The sequence below is a fragment of the Procambarus clarkii genome, chromosome 8, assembly GCF_040958095.1.
Source record: "Procambarus clarkii isolate CNS0578487 chromosome 8, FALCON_Pclarkii_2.0, whole genome shotgun sequence".
Lineage (NCBI taxonomy): Eukaryota > Metazoa > Arthropoda > Malacostraca > Decapoda > Cambaridae > Procambarus > Procambarus clarkii.
The window spans coordinates 25,399,238-25,420,275 of record NC_091157.1 but is presented as its reverse complement, the minus strand read 5'-3'; the positions used below and the strand labels follow the sequence as shown (position 1 = coordinate 25,420,275).

The 21,038-nt window shown below is 46.5% G+C and overlaps 1 long non-coding RNA gene across 2 annotated transcripts in view; it reads left to right on the top strand.

Annotated features, from left to right (window-relative positions):
* The first annotated feature begins 7,199 nt into the window (after positions 1-7,199).
* LOC138358927 (uncharacterized) overlaps positions 7,200-21,038 on the top strand; it is a 37,034-nt gene continuing 23,195 nt past the window's right edge. Inside the window, exons 1-3 of one of the 2 annotated variants that reach the window (XR_011225644.1) lie at positions 7,202-7,356; positions 8,111-8,305; positions 8,432-8,517. This is a non-coding gene — a long non-coding RNA (uncharacterized lncRNA). Of the gene's footprint in view, positions 7,357-8,110; positions 8,306-8,431; positions 8,518-21,038 lie in introns of both variants that reach the window. The other variant, XR_011225645.1, reaches the window with a different exon arrangement.

Genomic DNA, 21,038 nt, shown 5'->3' with positions numbered 1-21,038 from the left:
TATATGAGAACAAACAATAGTTATTGTTTTTAGTTTAAGTGTCTTAAGTGACGACCGCCAGTTGGACAAACTGACCTGAGGACATGTAGGCCGACACTAGGCGCAGTTCGAGGCTCGCGTTACTGGTTGGTGGACATGTATACATGTGGACGAGTTCTCCGTCAACAGTTGGCCTCCTCCATAAAGGCCTTCTAGCATAGCAGAAGTAAGTTGGTGTTGGGTGGTCACAACGTGGGTCATCCGGTGTTTACGACCTGTCCTCTAGTTTATTGTAACATGGTTACCCACTGAGGTTGTGTTCTGGCGCTTCACTGTAATTGTTACGCTAATGACTATATTTGATTAGTGAGCTTCCGCACCTGTAAGTGACGTCGGTTTTAAGAGATTCAGCTGCAGTAACATGACTAGTAAGCTAATGTTCCTTCTCTGAAGGGTATTATTTAAATTAAATTTTTGCTGGGAGTTTAACTATTGGCCCGTTGACAAGCGGACTAAATCCTATGCACATATCTGTTTCTTTCTTTTTTTTCCCCAGTCTAAGAATATCACCGTCGAATCTTACTTGATCAGAAATATCGGCTTGACTAAGAATAAAATTCAGTGTAATATGTAAGAACGTCTTTGGAGACAAAGATGGGTGAATGACATTCATGAACTATCGGATGACTTGCCGACAATTTGGTTTGGTAAATATTTTTCAAAATGTATTAAAGGTCGCCTTGATCACAGTATCCCTGTGACTGATGTAGTGAACCTTAACAGTATGTAATTCCTAAAGTTTATTGTTGACTGTTCTTTAAGATTCGCTACCTTTTTTTTTTTTTATTATTATTTTCACATGCAAGCATGCTTATAAGTACAATAAAAGTAAACATTAACATAGAACAGACCAAAATAACAAAGCACAAACGTTCAAAAACATAAAGGAACAAATGTACTAAACACAAAAACGCCGACCGGAAGGGCCGACCACAAAACAATACTAATTACAAACAAATCACAACAAGCAAGTTAAAACACAGTGGAATACAATGCAGAAATAACACACCAAAATATGAAATATTCAGAACAAGGCTATCAGCACCTCAAACCCACACGGAGAGGCACCAACACAAAACGAAAATAATTATAATAACAATAACAATAATAACAATAATAATAATAATACTAATAAAAATAACTAGAAAGGAACAAATAAACAACAAACAAAGAAAAGCACAATGGCAAAACTCGACAAAAAGCATAAACCCAGACCGGGTCACTCCAACAGCCTAAAGGGCACTCAACACGACACAAACAAGCGCACAAGCAGCAACATAAAAAAACATAGAACCACAAAGCACAACATAAGCACACGACATCCACAACCAGGCACCCACCAATCAAACCCCGGACCGCACAGGAACTGGACACGCACACAAGCCACACAAACCCATAACCATAAACCGGAGCACGCAGGAACCGGGAAACAAACCTGCCCCCCCCCCCCCCCCACACACACACACACACACACACACCCGACCCGCACCCCACAACCATGCACCACAATACACAAAGGAATCATGAGCGAGGAATACATATCTCAGAGACAGGAAGATATTTATCAGGGAACGAATCCCAAGGATTCCGTCGCTTATAGGCTTCCCAAATCAAATACTCCAAGTCGGTGGGGGGACGATCCCCCTGCCGCCGTGGGCCCAGCATAAACTCGGGAACCTCCAGATCAGGTGGAAACGGCCACTCCTGAAGGTCACCGACGCAAGTCGCATAACGAGGCTGGGGAGCGCAAACCACGTCCTTCGAGGTAGCAGATGACACTGATGAAGCGTACGAGGGCTGTCGGGACAGCCGCGTCGCCGTACGCACAGGAGCAGATGACAAGCAACGAGATGGTAACGTCCCAACCGAGACCGCAGAAGACACTGAAGAGATGGCCGGAGAAGGAAGAGGCGTCGAGACCGCAGTCGATGAAACGGGGACCGAGGAAGGGGTTACAGAACCCCCAGAGCGAGCAGTCTTTTTCAACACCGTCACCAGGCCACCCCGCTCACCGCGAACCTCAGCAGGGGGAACCACCCCCCACGAAGAACCGGTGCCATCCGAGGCAGGCGACGCACCCGAAGCAGGAACCGCAGACGCCAAATCTGAAGTGGAGGCCGAAACACCGTCACTGGCACCTTCTCAGGCAAATGCACCTCCGCCACCACCATAGTCTGCAACGCAACCGGAGCCACCCCTCCGTCGCCGGCAGATCCACAAGCGTCGAAATCGCCAACGTCAGCCCAAGCTGAAGACGAAAGCCGGGAACGCTTAGGCTCTGGCCGCACATCATCAGACCTGGAGGCCGACTCAGAGACACACGCAGCACAAGTTGGGCGAACCGACGCACGTCGCAGAACGGCATCATCCTCAACCACATGGGGCACCAGGCCAGGCACAGGAGGAAGTGCCGGATCCACCAAATCACCCAGCAAAGCCGGAACAGCTGGCAAGGGTGCAGGGACAGGGTCAGACGCAGCAGAGGACGAACTGGGAGATGGGGGAATCGAGCAGCAGGCAGTCTGAAGAACCCCAGGGACACTAGTCGGAGCAGGACGATCACCCTGCGACGCCACAACCTCTTGAGGAGAGGCGACAACAACAGGGGGCGCACCAGGCGGCGCAACAGGCGATACACGGGGCACATCTGCGGCTGAAGAGACGTCCACATCCACTGAATCCTCCTCCACAGGAAGCGGTGGAAAATCCTCCTCACTGAAGAGGTTCACGGGTGTAACGGCAGGCGCAGAACAGTCAGCAGCCTGATGGCCCAAGAGGCTACAACGATAACACGTCCGCAGCTGGCGGGCGTAAAACACCCGAACGTTGTAGCCCATAAGCCGGATAGAGGACGGAACATCTTCCCGGAGCCTCATTCCCAGGGTGTAAATGTTGGTCCTCACACCCTTAAGTGGACTGGAAGACAACACGTTCACCCGCACACTAACCACTGCGCCATACCGACCGAAGTACCGCCGTAGCAGACTCTCTGGAAACTCCAACGGAGCCCCATGCACACTGACGTACGTGAGGGCACCACTCCGATCAGATAGTGACACAGTGTCCGCACCATCCGGCAGGGGCAATGTCCGCCCCTCATAACGACGGAGAAAGTCGTGATATGCCAATTCCTCAGTAAAGTTTAATATCGCTCGACGAGCTGTCACCAGCTCGACCCCATAAATGTTTATCACAGGGACATGAAGCAATTCACACACCAGCGCTATCTCTGGGTACCCAGCCCGGCCGGAAAATTCGAGGCCCACAGACTGAGCCCGCAGTACAGGGAAGAGGGGGACCCCCATCGTTAACTCCACGTCAGCACAGGCAGGCAGAGACACACCCGCCCTCAACCGGCCAAATAGGTAAACACCACCAACAGCCGGAGCGCCGATTCACCACGTCCTTCCCCTACCGAAGCTAGGGCTAGACTCCTTAACAATGATTATGGTACTAACGCTTTCCACTCTCATTTCATTCATTTTCCCGGTCACAACCTCACTGGCTGAAGAACACCTGGCTCACTCCACGTGCGTCGACTAGGCATGGCCCTAGGATGTCCAGGGCAGGTGGCCAAGCATGGCCCAAGGGGGTGGCCAAGGCATGTGGCCACCACGTGGCCCTAAGGAGTGGCCACGGGGTAAGCGCGTGGCATCACAGCGCCCCACCCGGGCTGAGGTAGCGCGGGGGTGGCGCGGGCAGCGCGGGGCTGGCGCGGCACGGGGTGGCGCGCACATAGGGCTTGCCTCAGGCTGGCTGGCTAGCACCCACACCCGCAACATACCAGAGCATGCCTCGCTCATACACTGGGGGTGACAATGGCCGGCGTCACCACATAGCCCACACAGCAAGGTGGAATTCAAAGTCCAACAGGGGCCTGTAATATCACCACAATTACACTAAGAGGCCCTGCCCTTATTCCACCAATTGTCCATTAACATAGACAGGATACTCGGACGCGATGTGAGGAACCAATCTGATGCCCCATGAGGCCTGCCAGCTGCCTCATGGGTGAACACTGTAAACTGCCTCTTAGATTTTCACTTGTTCCTTCCGTACTCTTTGGCCCCATTTCACGCAAATTGGGCCTTGACACATCCCATGATGTCAGGAGTGCCATGCACGATGAATAATGAGGATGACACAGCGATTAACGGTGGTGGAGGTGGCAGCCGCCACCTCCACCTAGAGTCCCTTTCTCCCCAGCTCGCCGCCCAGCTCAGACTGGTGATTTGGTGGGCTAGGGAAACTCAAAATACCCGTATCTCCCCCCCCCCTACCTTGTCTTGACCAATCAGCACAAAGCCGGTACAACCCTATGGTGCTGCTTCCAAGTACAGCTGTTCGCGCCAAAACTCACCTAGAGGCGAAGATGCCTAGACCAATCACAGACGCCCTCAACATGAGTAGTCCCGTGACGTTACAAGAAGGGGGGAGGCCTAGGACAGTGGTGCCTTGTCTCACATGGTGGGGTAGGCGACGTTCACCCCTCTCTCTCCCCCCCCCTCGAAACCGTTAAGAGTCAAGTACCCTCTCATACCCACTCAAGTACCCACTCACTCTCAAATCTCATTTTCCCCAAAAAACAGGAAAAATTCTGTAACTCTCTCTACAGAGCAATCATAGACCTCTGGCTAGTCTTAAAAGATGGTCCTTAACATAAGCTTTCATCCAACACCACACAAGTGCATGTATTTTGAAAACTTCTTGTCTAGAATCCCTAGAGCTACTCTAGCCTTATCTAGAAAACTAGAAAAACTAGCTGAGGGAACATTCATTCCCTCACAAGCAGAGGCTAGTCCACCGGCCCACAGTACAATGTCCAAGAACAACACTAGAGCACCAGTAGAGCAGGAGCTAGTCCACCGGCTCACAATACATTGTCCAGGAACAACACTGGAGCACCAGTAGAGCAGGAGCTAGTCCACCGGCTCACAATACATTGTCCAGGAACAACACTGGAGCACCAGTAGAGCAGGAGCTAGTCCACCGGGCCACAATACATTGTCCAGGAACAACACTGGAGCACCAATAGAGCAGGAGCTAGTCCACCGGGCCACAATAAATTGTCCAGGAACAACACTGGAGCACCAGTAGAGCAGGAGCTAGTCCACCGGGCCACAATACATTGTCCTGGAACAACACTGGAGCACCAGTAGAGCAGGAGCTAGTCCACCGGGGCCACAATACATTGGTCTGGCGTTCGAATCCCGGGCTTGGTGAGACGTTTGTCAACGTTTTACTGATAATATGAGCGGATGCCTTTGTCCATCAGGCCTTGGTGGATAGATACGTGATGGTGAGCTAACTCATGTGAGCTGCGTTCTGGGGACGATGAGCCACTGACAACGGCCACCTTGGTACGCCGGACGGGCTACCTATCCCACACAACACCAAATACCAAAGGGACACAGTGTTAGAACATGAGCACGAGGGATATTAAAGACTGACGTTTGTAAGAGGCGAGGCAACGTTTGTTTACAGAGACTCAGTCACGTGTGTGTGAATACCATGATAACACTTTCCTGGGAGTGACCAGCTGCCTCTTGTGGGTCAATAGTAGCTGCCTCTTGTGGGTCAATAGTAGCTGTCTCGTGTGGGTCAATAGTAGCTGCCTCGTGTGGGTCAATAGTAGCTGCCTCGTGTGGGTCAATAGTAGCTGCCTCATGTGGGTCAATAGTAGCTGCCTCTTGTGGGTCAATAGTAGCTGCCTCTTGTGGGTCAATAGTAGCTGCCTCTTGTGGGTCAATAGTAGCTGCCTCGTGTGGGTCAATAGTCACTACCTCTTGTGGGTCAATAGTAGCTGCCTCGTGTGGGTCAATAGTAGCTGCCTCGTGTGGGTCAATAGAAGCTGCCTCGTTGGTCAGTAGTAGCTGCCTCGTGTGGGTCAATAGTTGATGCCTCGCGTGGGTCAATAGTAGCTGCCTCGTGTGGGTCAATAATAGCTGCCTCGTGTGGGTCAATAGTTGCTCCCTCATGTGGGTCAATGGTAGGTGCTTCGTATGGGTCAATAGCAGCTGTCTCGTATGGGTCAATACCAACTCCCTCGTGTGGGTCAATAGTAGCTGCCTCACGTGGGTCAATAGTAGCTGCCTCGTATGGGTCAATAGTAGCTGCCTATTGTGGGGGAATAGTAGCTGCCTCTTGTGGGTCAATAGTAGCTGCCTCGTTTGGGTCAATAGTAGCTGTCTCCCAAGGGTCAACAGTGGCTGTCTCGTATGCGTTAATAATATCTGCCTCACATGGGTCAATAGTAGCTGCCTCGTGGGGGTCAATAGTAGCTGCCTCGTGTGGGTCAATAGTAGCTGCCTCACATGGGTCAATAGTAGCTGCCTCGTGTGGCTCAATAGTAGCTGCCTCGTATGGGTCATGAGGAAGCAACGAGTAGAGACTACAGGAATTAATCCTCACGTCACTGGGAGACAGAAGTGTTAGAGGGGACATGATCACCACATACAAGATTCTCAATGGAATTGGTAGGGTAGATAAAGACAGACAATTTACCACAAGGGCACACGCAGTATGGGACACAAGTGGAAATTGAGTGCCCAAATGAGCCATAGAGACGATAGAAAGATTTTTTCAGTGAAGAGTAGTAGTGAAATGGAATGCATTAGTAAGTGATGTGGTGGAAGCTGACTCCATACACAACTTCAAGTGAAGATATGATAGAGCCCAGTAGGCTCAGGAACCTGTATATAAGTTGATTGATAGTTGAGAGGCGGGACCAAAGAGCTAGAGCTCAACTCCCGCAAGCACAATTAGGTGAGTACACACTCGACGCTGAACACCATAACTGGTTACTGTACCTGGCCCCTGGCCTAGACCCCAACACACACACACACACACACACACACACACACACACACACACACACACACGAGGCTGAACACCATAACCGGTTACTGTACCTGGCCCCTGGCCTAGACCCCAACATAACAGTTACAGAAGGCGTTATGGAGCCTCCAAGCTACTTGGTGGGTGTGGTAATGGGTTTAATGTCCAGTAGTGAAATATGTGCCCTTAATACATACTCATACTTGCTCATACTTCACATTAATAGAAATAAACTATAATAATATTGTTGAAGTGACTTGTTACTTGTGAATTATTTGTAAGTGAGGTGGCCTCATGTGAGGTGAGGTGAATGACGTCACAGGTAGTTGACCCATCAGGTCAAGGTAGTCAAGAGGCGCGGCGGGCAGTGTGGCGCGGGCCGTCGTGGGGAGAGGTGCTGCTCACCGCCCGCCTCACTGGTGTTACTAATTAGTCTCCTGGACAGTGCTGTAGATCAGGTTACCTGCGCCAAGCTTACAGGCAAGTTACTCTAGATGTTTAGTTATTTTATCACATTGTTTTCTGTTGGTAGAACAATATTTGCTGATTTTCTAATTAACCATGGCTACAAAATATTAAAACTTTATTTAAAATAATTCAATTAGCTCTGGTTTACTTGTTAGTAAATATGATAATACCTTTGTCTATTAGTAGACACTTTTACCTTGCTCAAGACTTTTCATGAAGCTTAATAAAACAAAATTAAATTCTAAAATGACTGGTTACGTGATTAACTGTTCCATAACAGCGGCGTGTTAACTTTATAGTGAAATTGAACCTTCGACCAAAAGCAGGTGGAAAAAGTTTACAATTATAGTTTAATTCTGGCAGTTACAAGGTGTTTCTTGTGAATTATCAGACTTCAGGCTTTGAAATTCAGACCAAAGATTTTTAATTTAGAAAGTGTCACTCTTCACCCCCCCCCCCTTCGACAATCCTATGTGAATGCAACTAGCCATCCTGACTCAATGTCGTCCACGCTGCAGCCAATACCAGAGACGCCATAATTAACATTAACCTCCTGTGTAACTAAGCACTATATTTTGTCCAATACAAGTAAATATTAATGTATATTTATATAGTGTATAGGTCTGATAGTTGGACATTATAGCTCCCGAGTGTATTCCAACCAGTCTCCCTCGCGTAATAAATAACTATGTATAATAATAGTTCACGTATGAAAAACTATTTTAAATGAATCTAGTGTTAAAATGTATGAACTGTTCTGGGTCAGAGCACGGAGGAGCATAGATTGAGGACAAGTTGTGTGTGAAGCGTTCTTCACGTTCATGTTTGGCTGCCCGGGTTAACGATCACTTGGCCGTTGTTGAGAACGGTCATGTTTGGCTGCCAGCGTTAACGACCACTTGGCCGTTGTTGAGAACGGCCTGTGGATGAGTCAAGTCTGAGGTTGGGTTTTGCCATAGTGGTAAGTCGACTTTTTAGATCAACCAATGTCTGACCTGATATTGTTTAGCGGGATTTTTCTCAAACTTTACATGAAGATGTGTTCATTTTATTATTTTGAGGTATTTAATATAATTTGTAATTTCAGATATGTACGAGAGTGCATCAGTACACCGGCACTGCAGCAAGGGTCAACCAGACCCAAGAAATTGATCTCGTACAACGGCACTGCAGGTATGGAGGGATTAAAGTTACTTGGAAAAACTTCTCTCGAATCGCAGTGGTCATAATGTAGTGTATATATTCCCACAAGTACAATAAGTGAAGGGTTTAATAATTTTAATCATTTAACTCACTATACCATGAGGCAGTGATCTTCTAATAAGTATAGTCTAATGTAATTTGTGCATCAACCACTTAAGTGGTAAACCATTATTTTGGCCAGTAATTTGACCATTTAGTGGTAGGTAGTGTAACATGGTTAATGTTAATCTAACATTTTTGGGTACCTTTCAATCCTCTTGCCTCCCCTCTCCATCCACCCTTCTGTTAGTCTCTTCTATCCCACCAGTCCAATCAATTATAGACAAAAATTACCCAGGAGGGTGATGCTTCAGCTGGGGTTAGAAGACTATCCTGCGAGAGGAAAGTTATAGCATAAGGGGAAAGTGTCGGGGCAAAACCTTACAAGCTGAATATACCGTCGGGCACAGTTTCGGGAGGCTGACCACTTGGCAGCTACGTGGCCATCATCCGCATCTTGCACAAGGTATTGGTAGCTCTGGAACGCTGCAGCATTTCTACAGATCAACAGATATTGTTGTCAGGTGGCAGGCCCTCTGAAGTGTTAGAGGTGAACGTTTCTGGGTCTCCAGAACTGCGTAACATAGTTTACCTGGTTTGGTGTTAGTGCTAAGTGTCCCTCATTATTGTAAGAAGAGACTATATAATTGGCAGAGCTCCTATGACCACAGGATAAAAGGTTTTAAAGCAGGGACACCAGACTACTCAAGGGGTCTATGGTTTTGATGGGAATGAAGCCGTTACTAATGTCACTGGGGGATATTCCCTTTGTCCATGCTAACAAAGGAGGCTCCGAAGGAAGCGAGTTCCAGGCCGGATGTTCACCGAAGGTTTCCTTCATCCAAGACTAGAGCGTGTTAACTTCCTTTCGGATGCTTTCTGAAGTTGTTGGAATGTGTAACTTGGGTAAAACCTTCCTCTATAGACTGGATGTGTGTTCCCGTACAAAATGTTGTCACTGGAGAGGCCAGTTTCTTGGCAGCTTTTCCTATGGTAGATTCTGGGCAGTCACTTGACTGCCCCAGAGCTCCTCCAAGCCTTTCCCCTGATTACTCTGATCACTAGTTATACCTTTGACTCGGGTTCCCAGGGAGAAAGGTTTCTCTCTTGAGAGAGAAACCGGGTGGCAGGATGTTTATAAACGTGAAGGTTTCAGACTTTGTAATAAATTTTTATGGACCTCTTTCTCCATCTATATATATATATTTATATACACAGGTACCTAGGAAGGGCAGCTCCTCCAAATGGTAAATTTCAGGTCTGGATGAACTTAACCCATTCATGGATGGGTTGAACTGCAGTAAACTGTAGTAAACCAACCTGTCTTTTTCGACATAGGTCAAATGCTCGTTTCCAGCATCCGTCCTCGGGTTAGGGTCATTGGTGGTGACCGCCCCTCCTTCCCTCCCGGTCAAATGTATTCATCCGCGTTTAACATTGTGTAAACAATTGGTTGCCAAGAGTTATTATAATTTAAATTTCAATGTAAAGTTAGGGGGTAGGTTAGATTAGGTGTTAAGGTTCTGTTGGCTATTACTTATATTAGAAGTACGTGAAATGAAAGTTAGAGCTTGGAATTCTAATAGAGGTCGCCAGCTAGGCACTGAGACGTTCGCACACGATCTATTGAGTCAAGTGTAAAAGCTCGTCTTCGTAAACAAAGGCTAAAGTACATTCCATACACCTACTAACCCCCCCCCCCAAGGTTTTTGAATGAAAAAGCTGTTTTCACATGTCTCACCTTGAGGTGTTTCCGAGGCTTAGCATCACTGCGGCCCGGTTGTCGACCAGGCCTCCTGGTAACTGGACTGGTGAACCAGCCCGTTGGACGCTGCTGCTCGCAGTCTGACGTACGAATCACAGCCTGGTTGATCAGGTAGGTCACAACTGATGACGTTCAAACATACATCTTTAACACCGATTCGTTGACGACTTTTGTTTGAACCACAATGCTGTAAATGTTTCACCCACGTACTACAAATACAAATAATTGCCAACATAACCTAAACACCTAACCTAACTAATGCCTAAATATGCACTGTATACTAATTGTATAACAATATTTTTATGTATTTCTTATTATATACTGCTTATCACATAGACCAACCAGGTCGTAACACTTGCACCAGAGAATCTTCTAAGGAACCAAATCTTTTGTATGGGACTTTACCTCATTTTGTTGTACCAATATTTTTTCTCCGTTGTATGCATAGTCGTTGTCTCTTGTGTAGCTCTCTTATCTCTAATTCCTTTTTTCGTAGTGACAGTCTTCAAAAATGTAATGCCCCTCTGAGGCTAATGTTACAATTGGCGGTCATTCCATGGGTTGTCACACACTGTTGAATCAGTTGACCTGGTTCCTATTTCGGGGGGAGAACCACAGCCTTTTCTGGGGGAGGGGATGGCCCCTGTTATCAAATACCCGCAGGACATTACATGGTCTGTTACATCTATAGCTGCTTTGTAATGTAACTGGTCCTGGTGACCAGGCGTCTCCTTCTCTTGGTCTGGGCCTATCATTGTCTCCAGCCTGTTTGCCTTATCCATTATTTCTGTTCAATCGACAATCTTTTATTCAATCTTTTATTCTTTCAATCGACAGAAATATACTTTTTCTGCTGTGTTCTGGGTGCCTGCTGTAAGAATCTTAGTCCTGGGTACTCTTTGAAATCTATAGTCAAAGTCCATAATTCATCTAGGTCTGCTCCGAGTACTAGTTCCATCATTATCACATACAAACAAGGATAGAACAGACTTCCTGGTTTCATGTTTTCTCTCAGTTGATGCTATTGATGAGTTCTGTCAGTAGTGTTTGCCTCACAATCCTGGCTGTGAAAAAAAAAACATAATTTGGTCTAGTTTTGCTTTGCCCAATTATTTAGTGACCTAATAGACGAATAGCAGACAAATGTGTAAACGAATGTGTGACGGGAAACGTTGGTGGTCGTGCAGTCTCTAATACCAGTCACAAAATATTTAAAAAATAAAAATTAAACTACAAAGGTGTCTCCATAGTGAGGTAAACTGTAGGATAAAGCAGAGGGAAAAAAAACATTTAAAAAATACTTTAAAAATAAATTAAACAAATTACAAATATCCAGGCTTGGCTCTAATACAAAGTGTGCAAAACAAACAGGATGAACACTCAAATTTACGTTACGGTTAGATGCAAAATAAAGGTGCAGGATACTATGGGCTAGTCTAAATCCGTTACACCACAGAGATGGGTTAACAAGTCTACTCAGGTGAGCACACAGGAGTAATCTAACTCGTCTTGGGCAAAAATTCCCAATTTATACAGAATATCAGCCGGGCAGATGGCGCCGGTGACTTCTTTAACTATTAACCGGCTGTTAAACTGCTTGTTTCGGAGGGTGTGGTCTCCCAGCGACCCAGGTGTGAGGTGGGGTGAGGGTCGATGGGGTAGGTAGACTGGTGGTATTGTCTAGACGTCTGGAAGTAGTAGTTGTTGTTCTTGGCTGCAGTTCTTGATTAAATAGATGTGAATGAGTAGAATAGGTGATAATGGAGTAGGCCGAATCTCTTCCTAGAGATTTTACCGTGACAAATGGTAATTCCATAAAGTAATGTCAAGGTTTCATGGTGTCGTGGACGAGTAACAAGGAAGGTTAGACCTGCCTTAACGTGTGAGTGAACCCTTCAGGCCTGGGTGCACGAAACTAACCCTCTACGTTCTCTCTCTATGATTGGAACAAGTGAGTGCCACTGATGACTTGCAGTCTCCTCTGGTGATCTGGGCGTGCAACAACTCTTGCAATATCTTTGGCCAGCCCAGCAAGGCAGACCTTGGTCCCAGACCAGAGAATACAGGAGAGTGCACGGATGGATGTGCACTCCTGTAGATTCCACGCTGATATACATCTGGTCATACTCACTCACCCAACTTAACACAAGTGAAAATCCTTTCTCTCATACCAGGACAAACTTGTGCCACCTCCTTACTCTTCTGGGTGATGTAATCAATAATGTCTGTGCAGTCTTACTTTTTGAGCTTTGCTACTTGTGTTTATATTATAAATTTTGTTTCCTTGTAATTTCAATTTAGATATTGCAGGCTTTGGCTTTCTGGTCCCTTCCCTGAGCAAGTTATCCCTTCTTTCACCATATATTTAAACGTAAAGACAGTGTTCATTCATTCCCATGGGTCTTCGAACTTTATTTCCCATGTATGTGAATCGTTCAGTGAATTCGAGGTAAAGTCAAGCTGGTTAATCATTACGTGTTGGTTACAAGTTGGATTAAAACGTTTGTCATGTCCAATAGTTTAGCTCGCTCGCTGTGCCACCATATGGTTCTTGTATCTTTTAATGGGTGGAGTCCCTATGATTGGAAGTCGGAATCGATTTTTAACAGGCGACAGTCTGCCCTTTCAGTTATGGTAGGAACTGCAATGGTTGTCATTTAATGGAGGGTTATATATCAGTTACTATCTTTGGTCCTGCCATCGTCATGGTGACTGTTATGTAGTCTCTGAACTCCTCGCATCCTGGGATATCAATCTCCTGGAAACCCTTATCCTTTATCAGCAGGGCCGCCACTCCTCCCCTTCCTTCCCTCGGTAGTGTGAGGTGTAATGTTGGCGCGAGTACACAGCCTTGTGGCACTCCAGCATTAGGGTACAAATAGTCAGTGTATTGTTGGAGGAATCTTTTATTTTGTTGTTGTCAAAAAAGTATTTTATCGGACGTGGAAGGTCATTCATAATTTACATCTAGTAGTCAAGCCAGTGTGTCGATGGCTTTTTCAGTCTGTCAAGTGTTATGATATGTGTGGTAAATGTGCAGCTTCTCAGTATGTTAATGTCTTGAGCAGGTCGGTTTGGCCTGACTCGGATTTTCAAAAATGTCGCCCAGTCTTGGGAACGTTTTGTGCTGCCCATATACATAGGTCTCTGATCTAAACAAAACAGGTTTTTATGCTGGTGTTTTCAGACCGTTGGGAGTCGGTAATTTCTCTTATACCAGAGTGTTAAACAATATAGTCTTGACATGAGATGAAGACACCTCGGTCTAATTCAACTTCTTCCTTGTTACACGCAAATTTGGCTGTAATGTCAGTCATTATGGTGGGTTATATTTGTGAGATGCTATCCATACATGAGATTCTGAACCCTTTATTCTGCGACTATTTATAAGTGCAATTATGAAGCTCTTACTGTCGATCATGCTGGAAAAGTTTTAAAGAGCAGACTTTGAAACACAATTATTTCACCACCTTCTGTGACTTTATATATACTGAGAGCTAGTTGTAGTGCAGCAGCAGTTTGTACAGAGGTCAGCCAGTTGTGTAACGTGACACTTTCTGTGTGGAAGTATTGTTCCTGTACCTGCATACTGCTGCAGTCCGTCCTGTAGATGATTGGACTGGGTCATCGGTGTAGACAGTACTCGTGGGATCTTAAAAGTTATGACGAGAGGTAATTATTTAAAGTGACAGCTTTAGAAAGAGCAGATTCTCATTACCTTTCTTAGTGGCAGGTGTGTATGGTACTTGAATTGTGGGAACAGATGAAGAGGAATATCAGTTGCAGGTATATTGTATTTAAAAGGAATGTTCAGTTTGATTAGATTGTTGGGATTTTACTCGGTCATTTATCATACAAGGAGTGAGTTGGTATGTTGCACCATTTAATACAGTGTTAACGGTACAGAATACTTTGTCTCCGAGCAAGGCTGGAGATGTAGGGTCTCATGACTTTAAGGGAAAAGGTTGAGTTGACTTGTATGATTCTCTAGTATAGTTGGAAGCTTCAGTTCTTCCCTCAAGTTAATGATTCATGTGCATCTTGGGGTACCAAGAATTACCTTCATGGCTTCATTATGTATTACTTCCAATTTGTTCAAACAGAGGCGGGGAAGCTAAATGCAATCAACTAACAAGTGTTGAATAGTCTACCATATTTAACATTAATACCAATTTTCTTACCAGAAAGTATTTTCAGTGATTTCTCTTTCAACCTAAGATGGTCGTTTACATTGTCACTGATACCTACTCAAAGGTATTTGTGCTGCCTATATTTGTTTTGGTTGTTGACTTTGAAAGCTTGAGGGACATTGATTCATTTTAGGGAAAAAGAGCGATGGATTAAATTATATACAAAACTGAATTCGATGCTTTTAGCAGCGAGTGAATCGCGTAGAGCTTGCAGTCTCGTTTGGGTACTCGAAACAATACAAATGTCAGACATAACAGATGACCGCTTCATCAGCTAGTGTGGGAATATCAGTTTATTTGGTGTTTAAGCACATTGAACAATGATGGGCTAAGCACGCCTCCTTTCGACGAACTCAACTCAAATGGTGCAGAAAGTTTACTTATGAGCCCCCTTGAAAGAAGTGAGGCAGTTGTGATACAAGGGTACCCCTTGAGGTATGTCAAGTCTAACATTATCTCCAAAAGAGGTTAATTGTTCTAAGATTATTTCCCCTTTTTGATGAATCAAGCAGTTTGGAGGTCAATAAATGTCGCCCGAGAACATGGTCCCTGTCAAATAAAATATTCAGTAAAGCAAGTCTGAATGCTTCTTCCAGGAAGGAAACCATACAGACTAGGAGCAAGTTGGAGTCTAATTTGAATCGTTAACCTGTCGTATATAATGTTTTCAAGAACTTTAAACTTACAGGATGTCAGAGATGGGTCTGAATGCACCAAGAAATCACATTAATGTGATGTATCAATGAGAAAATTAGGTGCTTGTGAGCAGGATTCGAACCTCGGCTCTGGGTAATCAAAGACATTCCAGGCTGCACTTCATTTGACCATGTGGTGGTGCAATTGTCTTATATCTTTGGTTGGAAGTCCCCCGAGTATCGCTTCGACTCTTAACTCTCGACTCTCATTAATTTTCTGATGTGGGCCTGAATTGTTGTTAATTTGGCTTGGGTATTATGAGTCGGTGTCCAACTGTCGGGTAAGATACTATGCCTCAGACTAAGATTAAATAATAACAGCAGAGGACCATTGTAGGGGTTATTGAGGATGTAAAGGATGCCTCCCGTCCTGGGTTGCAAATTTGCAAAGCAATACCGAGGATTTAAAAAGTGGTTAAGTCATGCTGCAATGATGAAGCATGCAACATTAAAAAGGTGGAATTATAGGAAACCAAATGTTTTTGGTTAGATGCAAGATGTTACTGTAACGAAAAACGGAAACTAATAGCTCTTCTGTCCATTAGCCCGGTCGTTATATTAACTATTCTAGAGTTCCCCAGAGTTCATACTACACGCTCCAGTTCAACACCCTGTAACCTCGAGGATTGATCACCAAGGTACCACAAAAACAAGGCATTGTACCTGATCAGCTACCAGTAAACTAGAGAGACTAATACTTTTCACCGCCACCATCCATTCTAGTAAACCTATGTAATACAAGGAATAGAACTTGCCTGTACAACACTATCGGAGATTTTCACGTATCAACTGTAAGTTTGTACTCGTATATAATCAAGCCTTCAAGTCCATAAGCATCCGAGAACTCTTCCCCCTCCGCCCTCCCTTTCCAACCTATCACGGGAAACCCAAGATCCCGGGATCGGAATTAAAGCCAATTTACAGCAACAAATTAATCATTTATGTTTACTATTAGGTCTTCACTTAAATGGGTAATACAATTCAACTATATCATTACATGTTCAGTATCAACATGAATACACAAATGTGAATCACCATACAGGAAATTGACAGTTCTACGGCTGACTGCCCCTGAAAATCAAACGCCACCAAAGTTGGAAAACACACTATATGTCACCTCACAAGCTCACTCACCCAAGACTGAGCCAAAGTTTGATAGAGAGGCGAGAGGGTGGGATAGTTACAGTTGAGTTCCCCACCCGGCCTGTGTAAGCCTGGCCTGGCTGTGGGACTCACGACCAGCGGTCTCCACTACTGTTCTGCTCAACATTCAATGTTGTCTTCTCTCAAAAGTACACTTCCATGGGTATTTGTGGGGGATCCTGGAGCTAAGCCCTGCCTACCCGGTAAGATAGCCTCAGGCTCTCCCTAAAACAATAGGCAGCTGCTTGTCTGAAGGGGACACCCCAGCCAGCCGTCTGCAATTATCGGCTTAGCAAAAGGCAAAGTCACCTGTATTCATTACTTCTAAAGGGTGAGATCCCTTAATTACTAAGACCAGACCGCCTGGCGCCCTCAACTATCCTATCTCGTTGTATGTGAATATTACTAAAACACATTTATAGGGGTACATTACAATATAAAATAGGGTAAGAAAGGCATAAGTGACGAACGAAGTTAAAAACTTTCAAAACCAAAATGTTTGTTTTATCAATGTTTTATAGTGTTTTAAAATGTTTCGTACATTAGGTAGTGTAAGTATGGGTTTTCAACTGTAATTATCATTGCAACATTCCTTGGGAATGAGGGGAAGGGAGGAAATTCGAAGAGAATTCCCAATGATTTAAATTGATTCATACAGTTGATCATTTCATATACTGTAACAAAGAATTAGCGTGAGAGATACAGCAAACATTACTTTAATTTCGGGAGGAGAAACGTTTAGGGAAGAGTTTCAAATTGGTTGTCAGTTTCAATGAGGTTATCTTGATCATCTTCAGATGATTTCGGGGTTTAGTGTCCTTGCGGCCCGGTCCTCGACGAAGCCCCCTTTTTGTTACACACTCCCATGAAGCACCCCTTAGCATCTGTCTGTTAGGTACCTATTTATTGCTAGGTGAACAGGCTCATCAGGGTGAAAGAAACTCTACCCAATTGTTTCCGTCTCCGCCGGGGATTGAACTCGGAACCTAAGAACTAGGAATCACGAAAGCTGTCCATTCAGCCGTCAGGCCCCTTTGCAGCAATTAGGCAAATAAGGATTCACAGAGGGAAAAAAACATTTTTCAAGGTCGCTTCAAGGAACATTTTAAAGTAGATTGTGTGAAGCCATTAAGGTTTAGAGTGAGAAGATAAGCATTACCAGGTTAGTGTCGGCATGAAGGAAGGTTTAGGGGGTGTGAGATACAATACCTGTTAGCAATGATTACTTACCGTACAAGTGTAACACCCAGTCGTGACTGTCTGTCCTTCCGTTCATCGGCTGACTGTGGTGACTGACTGCCCTTCCGTTCGTCAGCTGACTGTGGTGACTGTCTGCCCTTCCGTTCGTCAGCTGATTGTGGTGACTGTCTGCCCTTCCGTTCGTCAGCTGATTGTGGTGACTGTCTGCCCTTCCGTTCGTCAGCTGACTGTGGTGACTGTCTGCCCTTCCGTTCATCGGCTGACTGTGGTGACTGTCACCCCCCCCCCCCCCCCCGCCTCCTCCCACTACACATTTAACGTGTAAATAATGTCGATGCATCACTAACTGTCCTGACCTAACCTAAATAGTCTTATTGTGTACAAGATCGAATTGTGTGATATTAACACCATTATCCCTCGGTGCCCCTTGTTAAAGCTCCATTTATCTACCAGTGAACCATCGTCCTGTTAATCCACCATTCATCTACCAGTGAACCATCGTCCTGTTAATCCACCATTCATCTACCAGTGAACCATCGTCCTGTTAATCCACCATTCATCTACCAGTGAACCATCGTCCTGTTAATCCACCATTTGTCTACCAGTGAGTTGGTGTTGTTTGCCAGTTTCGGCCGGTTGGGGGCGGGTGTGTGTCTGCTCGCCTGTGCTGACGTGACGTTACGATGGGGGTCCCTCTACCCCCTGTCGTCCGGGCACAGTCTGTGGGACTAGAGTTCTCTGTGCGGGCTGGTTACCCGGAGATTGCCCTGGCTTGTGAAATGCTCTCTGTCCCTGTGTTTGCGATTTATGGGGTCGAGATGGTAACGGCCCGTAGGGCAATTGTGAAGTTCGCAGAGGAGGTGGCATATCGCGATTTTCTCCGGCGATACGAGGGGCGGACACTGCCCCTGCCGGTTGGTGCGGGCACTGTAACCCTCTCGGATAGAAGTGGTGCACTTACATCAGTGTGCATGGGGCTCCCTTGGAGTTTCCAGAGGCTCTGCTACGGCGGTATTTCGGCCGGTTTGGCACAGTTGTTAGTGTGAGGGTGAACGTGGTGTCTTCTTAAGGGTGTGAGGTCTAACATTCGCACCATGGGCACGAGACTCCGGGCGGATATTCCGTCCTCTGTGCGCCTTATGGGGTACAACGTTCGGGTGTTTTACGCCCGTCAGTCGCGGACGTGTTATCGTTGTGGTCTTTTGGGCCATCAGGCTGCTGACTGTTCTGTGCCTGCTGTTGCACCGGTGAATCTCTTCAGTGAGGAGGATTTTCCGCCCCCTTCCTGTGGGGGATGATTCGGTGGGTGTGAACGTCTCTTCGGCTGAGGAGGTGCCCTCTGTATCAGCTGTTGCTCCGCCTGTTGCGCCCCCTGTTGTTGCCGCATCTCCTCCGGAGGTTGTGTCCTCGCTTAGTGCTCCGCCTGCTCCGGCTGGTGTCCCTGAGCCTCTTCCAACTGCCGTTTGCTCGGACCCCTCGTCTTCCAGTTTTTCCTCTGCTGTGTCTGTCCCGGTCCCTGTACCCTCGCCGTCTGTTACGGCTATGCTGGGAGCTGGGGTGGATCCGGCATTCACTCCTCTGCCTGGCCTGGTGCCCCGTGTGGTTGAGGAGGCTGCCGTACTGCGGCGTGCGTCGGTTCGCTCGGATGGTGCTGCGCGGGTCGCAGAGTCTGCCTCCGGGTCTGATGATGTGCGGCCCGAGCCTAAGCGTTCCCGGCGTTCTTCTGCGTGGGCTGAAGTTGGCGACTTCGACGAGTGTCGTCTTTCCGTTGACGGTGGGGTAGCTCCGGATGTGGTGCACACTACAGTGGTGGCGGAGGTGAACTTGCCTGAGGATGCTGGTGCTGGCGTTTCGGCCTCCCCTCCTGGTCTGGTGTCCGAGGGTCCTGCTTCAGGTGCGTCGCCTGCGTGGGGTGGCTCCGGTTCTTCGTGGGCAGTGGGGTCCCCTGCTGCAGTTGGTGGTGAGCGGGGTGGCCTGGTGGTGATGTTGAGAAAGGATGCTCGCTCTGGATGTTCTGTGGCCCCTTCCTCGTTACCCGTTTCCTCGGCAGCGGTCTTGCCGCCTCTTCCGTTTCCTGCAGTCCCTTCCGTGTCTCCTGTGGTCTCCGTGGAGGTGCTATCGTCTCATCGTCCGGCCCCTGCTCCGATGTGTGCGAAGGCGTGGCAGGCTTGGCGACCCTCGTCCGCTTCTCCAGTGTCGTCTGCTTCCTCGAAGGGCGTGGATGGCGCTCCCCAGCCTCGTTATGCGACTTGCGTCAGTGACCTTAGGCGTTGGCCGATGCCGCCAGATATAGATGTTCCTGAGTTTATGATACCCGCTCAAGAGCGGGGGATCAAAAACCCTACCGACCTTGAAGATCTTGTCTGGGAAGCTTACAAGGCGAAGTATCCTCGTGATCTTTTCCCGGAGAAGTACATTTCTCACGTTGTTCCTCGCAAATGATTTCTATGTATTTTGTGTTGCCTGTGGTGTGCATGGTTGTGGGGTGCAGGTGGGGTGTGTATGTGAGTGGGTGGGGTGGGTATTGTTTCCCGGTTCCTGCGTGCTCCGGTTTGTGTTGTGGGTTTTCTTAGTATTGCTAGTGGGGGGGGGGGGGGGGTGCGGTTCCTATGCGTTTGTGTGTTCGGTTGTGGATGTCGTGTGCGCTTGTCATATTGTGTGCCCTTCAGGCTGTTGGCGTGTGCTCTGTTATGTTTTGCCACTTTGTTTTGCCTTCCGTTTGTTATGGCGGATCTGTTTTCTTTATTGTTATCTCTTTCTCGCCTCTGTATGTGTTTGAGGTGTTAGCAGGCTTGTTTTGTGTGCATTTTGTCCTGGGGGTTTTCCCTTATGTTTGTCTTACGCTGTGTTTATATTTGTGTCATGTTTGTGTATGCATTTTTTTGTGGTCAGCCCTTCTGGCTGGTCTTCTATTGATTTGTTCCTTTGTCCTTGTACATGTGTGCTTTGTACTTTTGTTCTATGTTCTATTTGTTCTGTTTTTATTGTACATTATTCGCATGCTTGCATGTAAAAAAAAAAAATAAAAAATAAAAAAATTGTCTAGTGAACCATCTTCCTGTTATTCCACCATTTGTCTACCAGTGAACCATCGTCCTGTTCATCCACCATTCATCGACCAGTGAACCATAGTTCAGTTAATCCACCATTCATCTAACGGTTCACACCGTTGTCCACCGCCTACCAGCTCCTCCATCTAACAGGGACCTTTAGTGCTAGTCCCAATGGGTTTTTTTTTAATTAGTTGAGAATCTTGCATTAACGAACCAACCCAACCTAACCTGCCAGGTTGGGTTGGGTCGTTAATCAACCTAACATAACTGTGACGTATTTCGTCATCCAGTGTAATAAGCATAATGCATTATGCTGCGATAGCTCTGTATATCAGAGGCACATAACAATACAACTGGATGGGTACTCAACCCTCTCGAGGGAAATCTTTCCTTAACCCTTTGACCT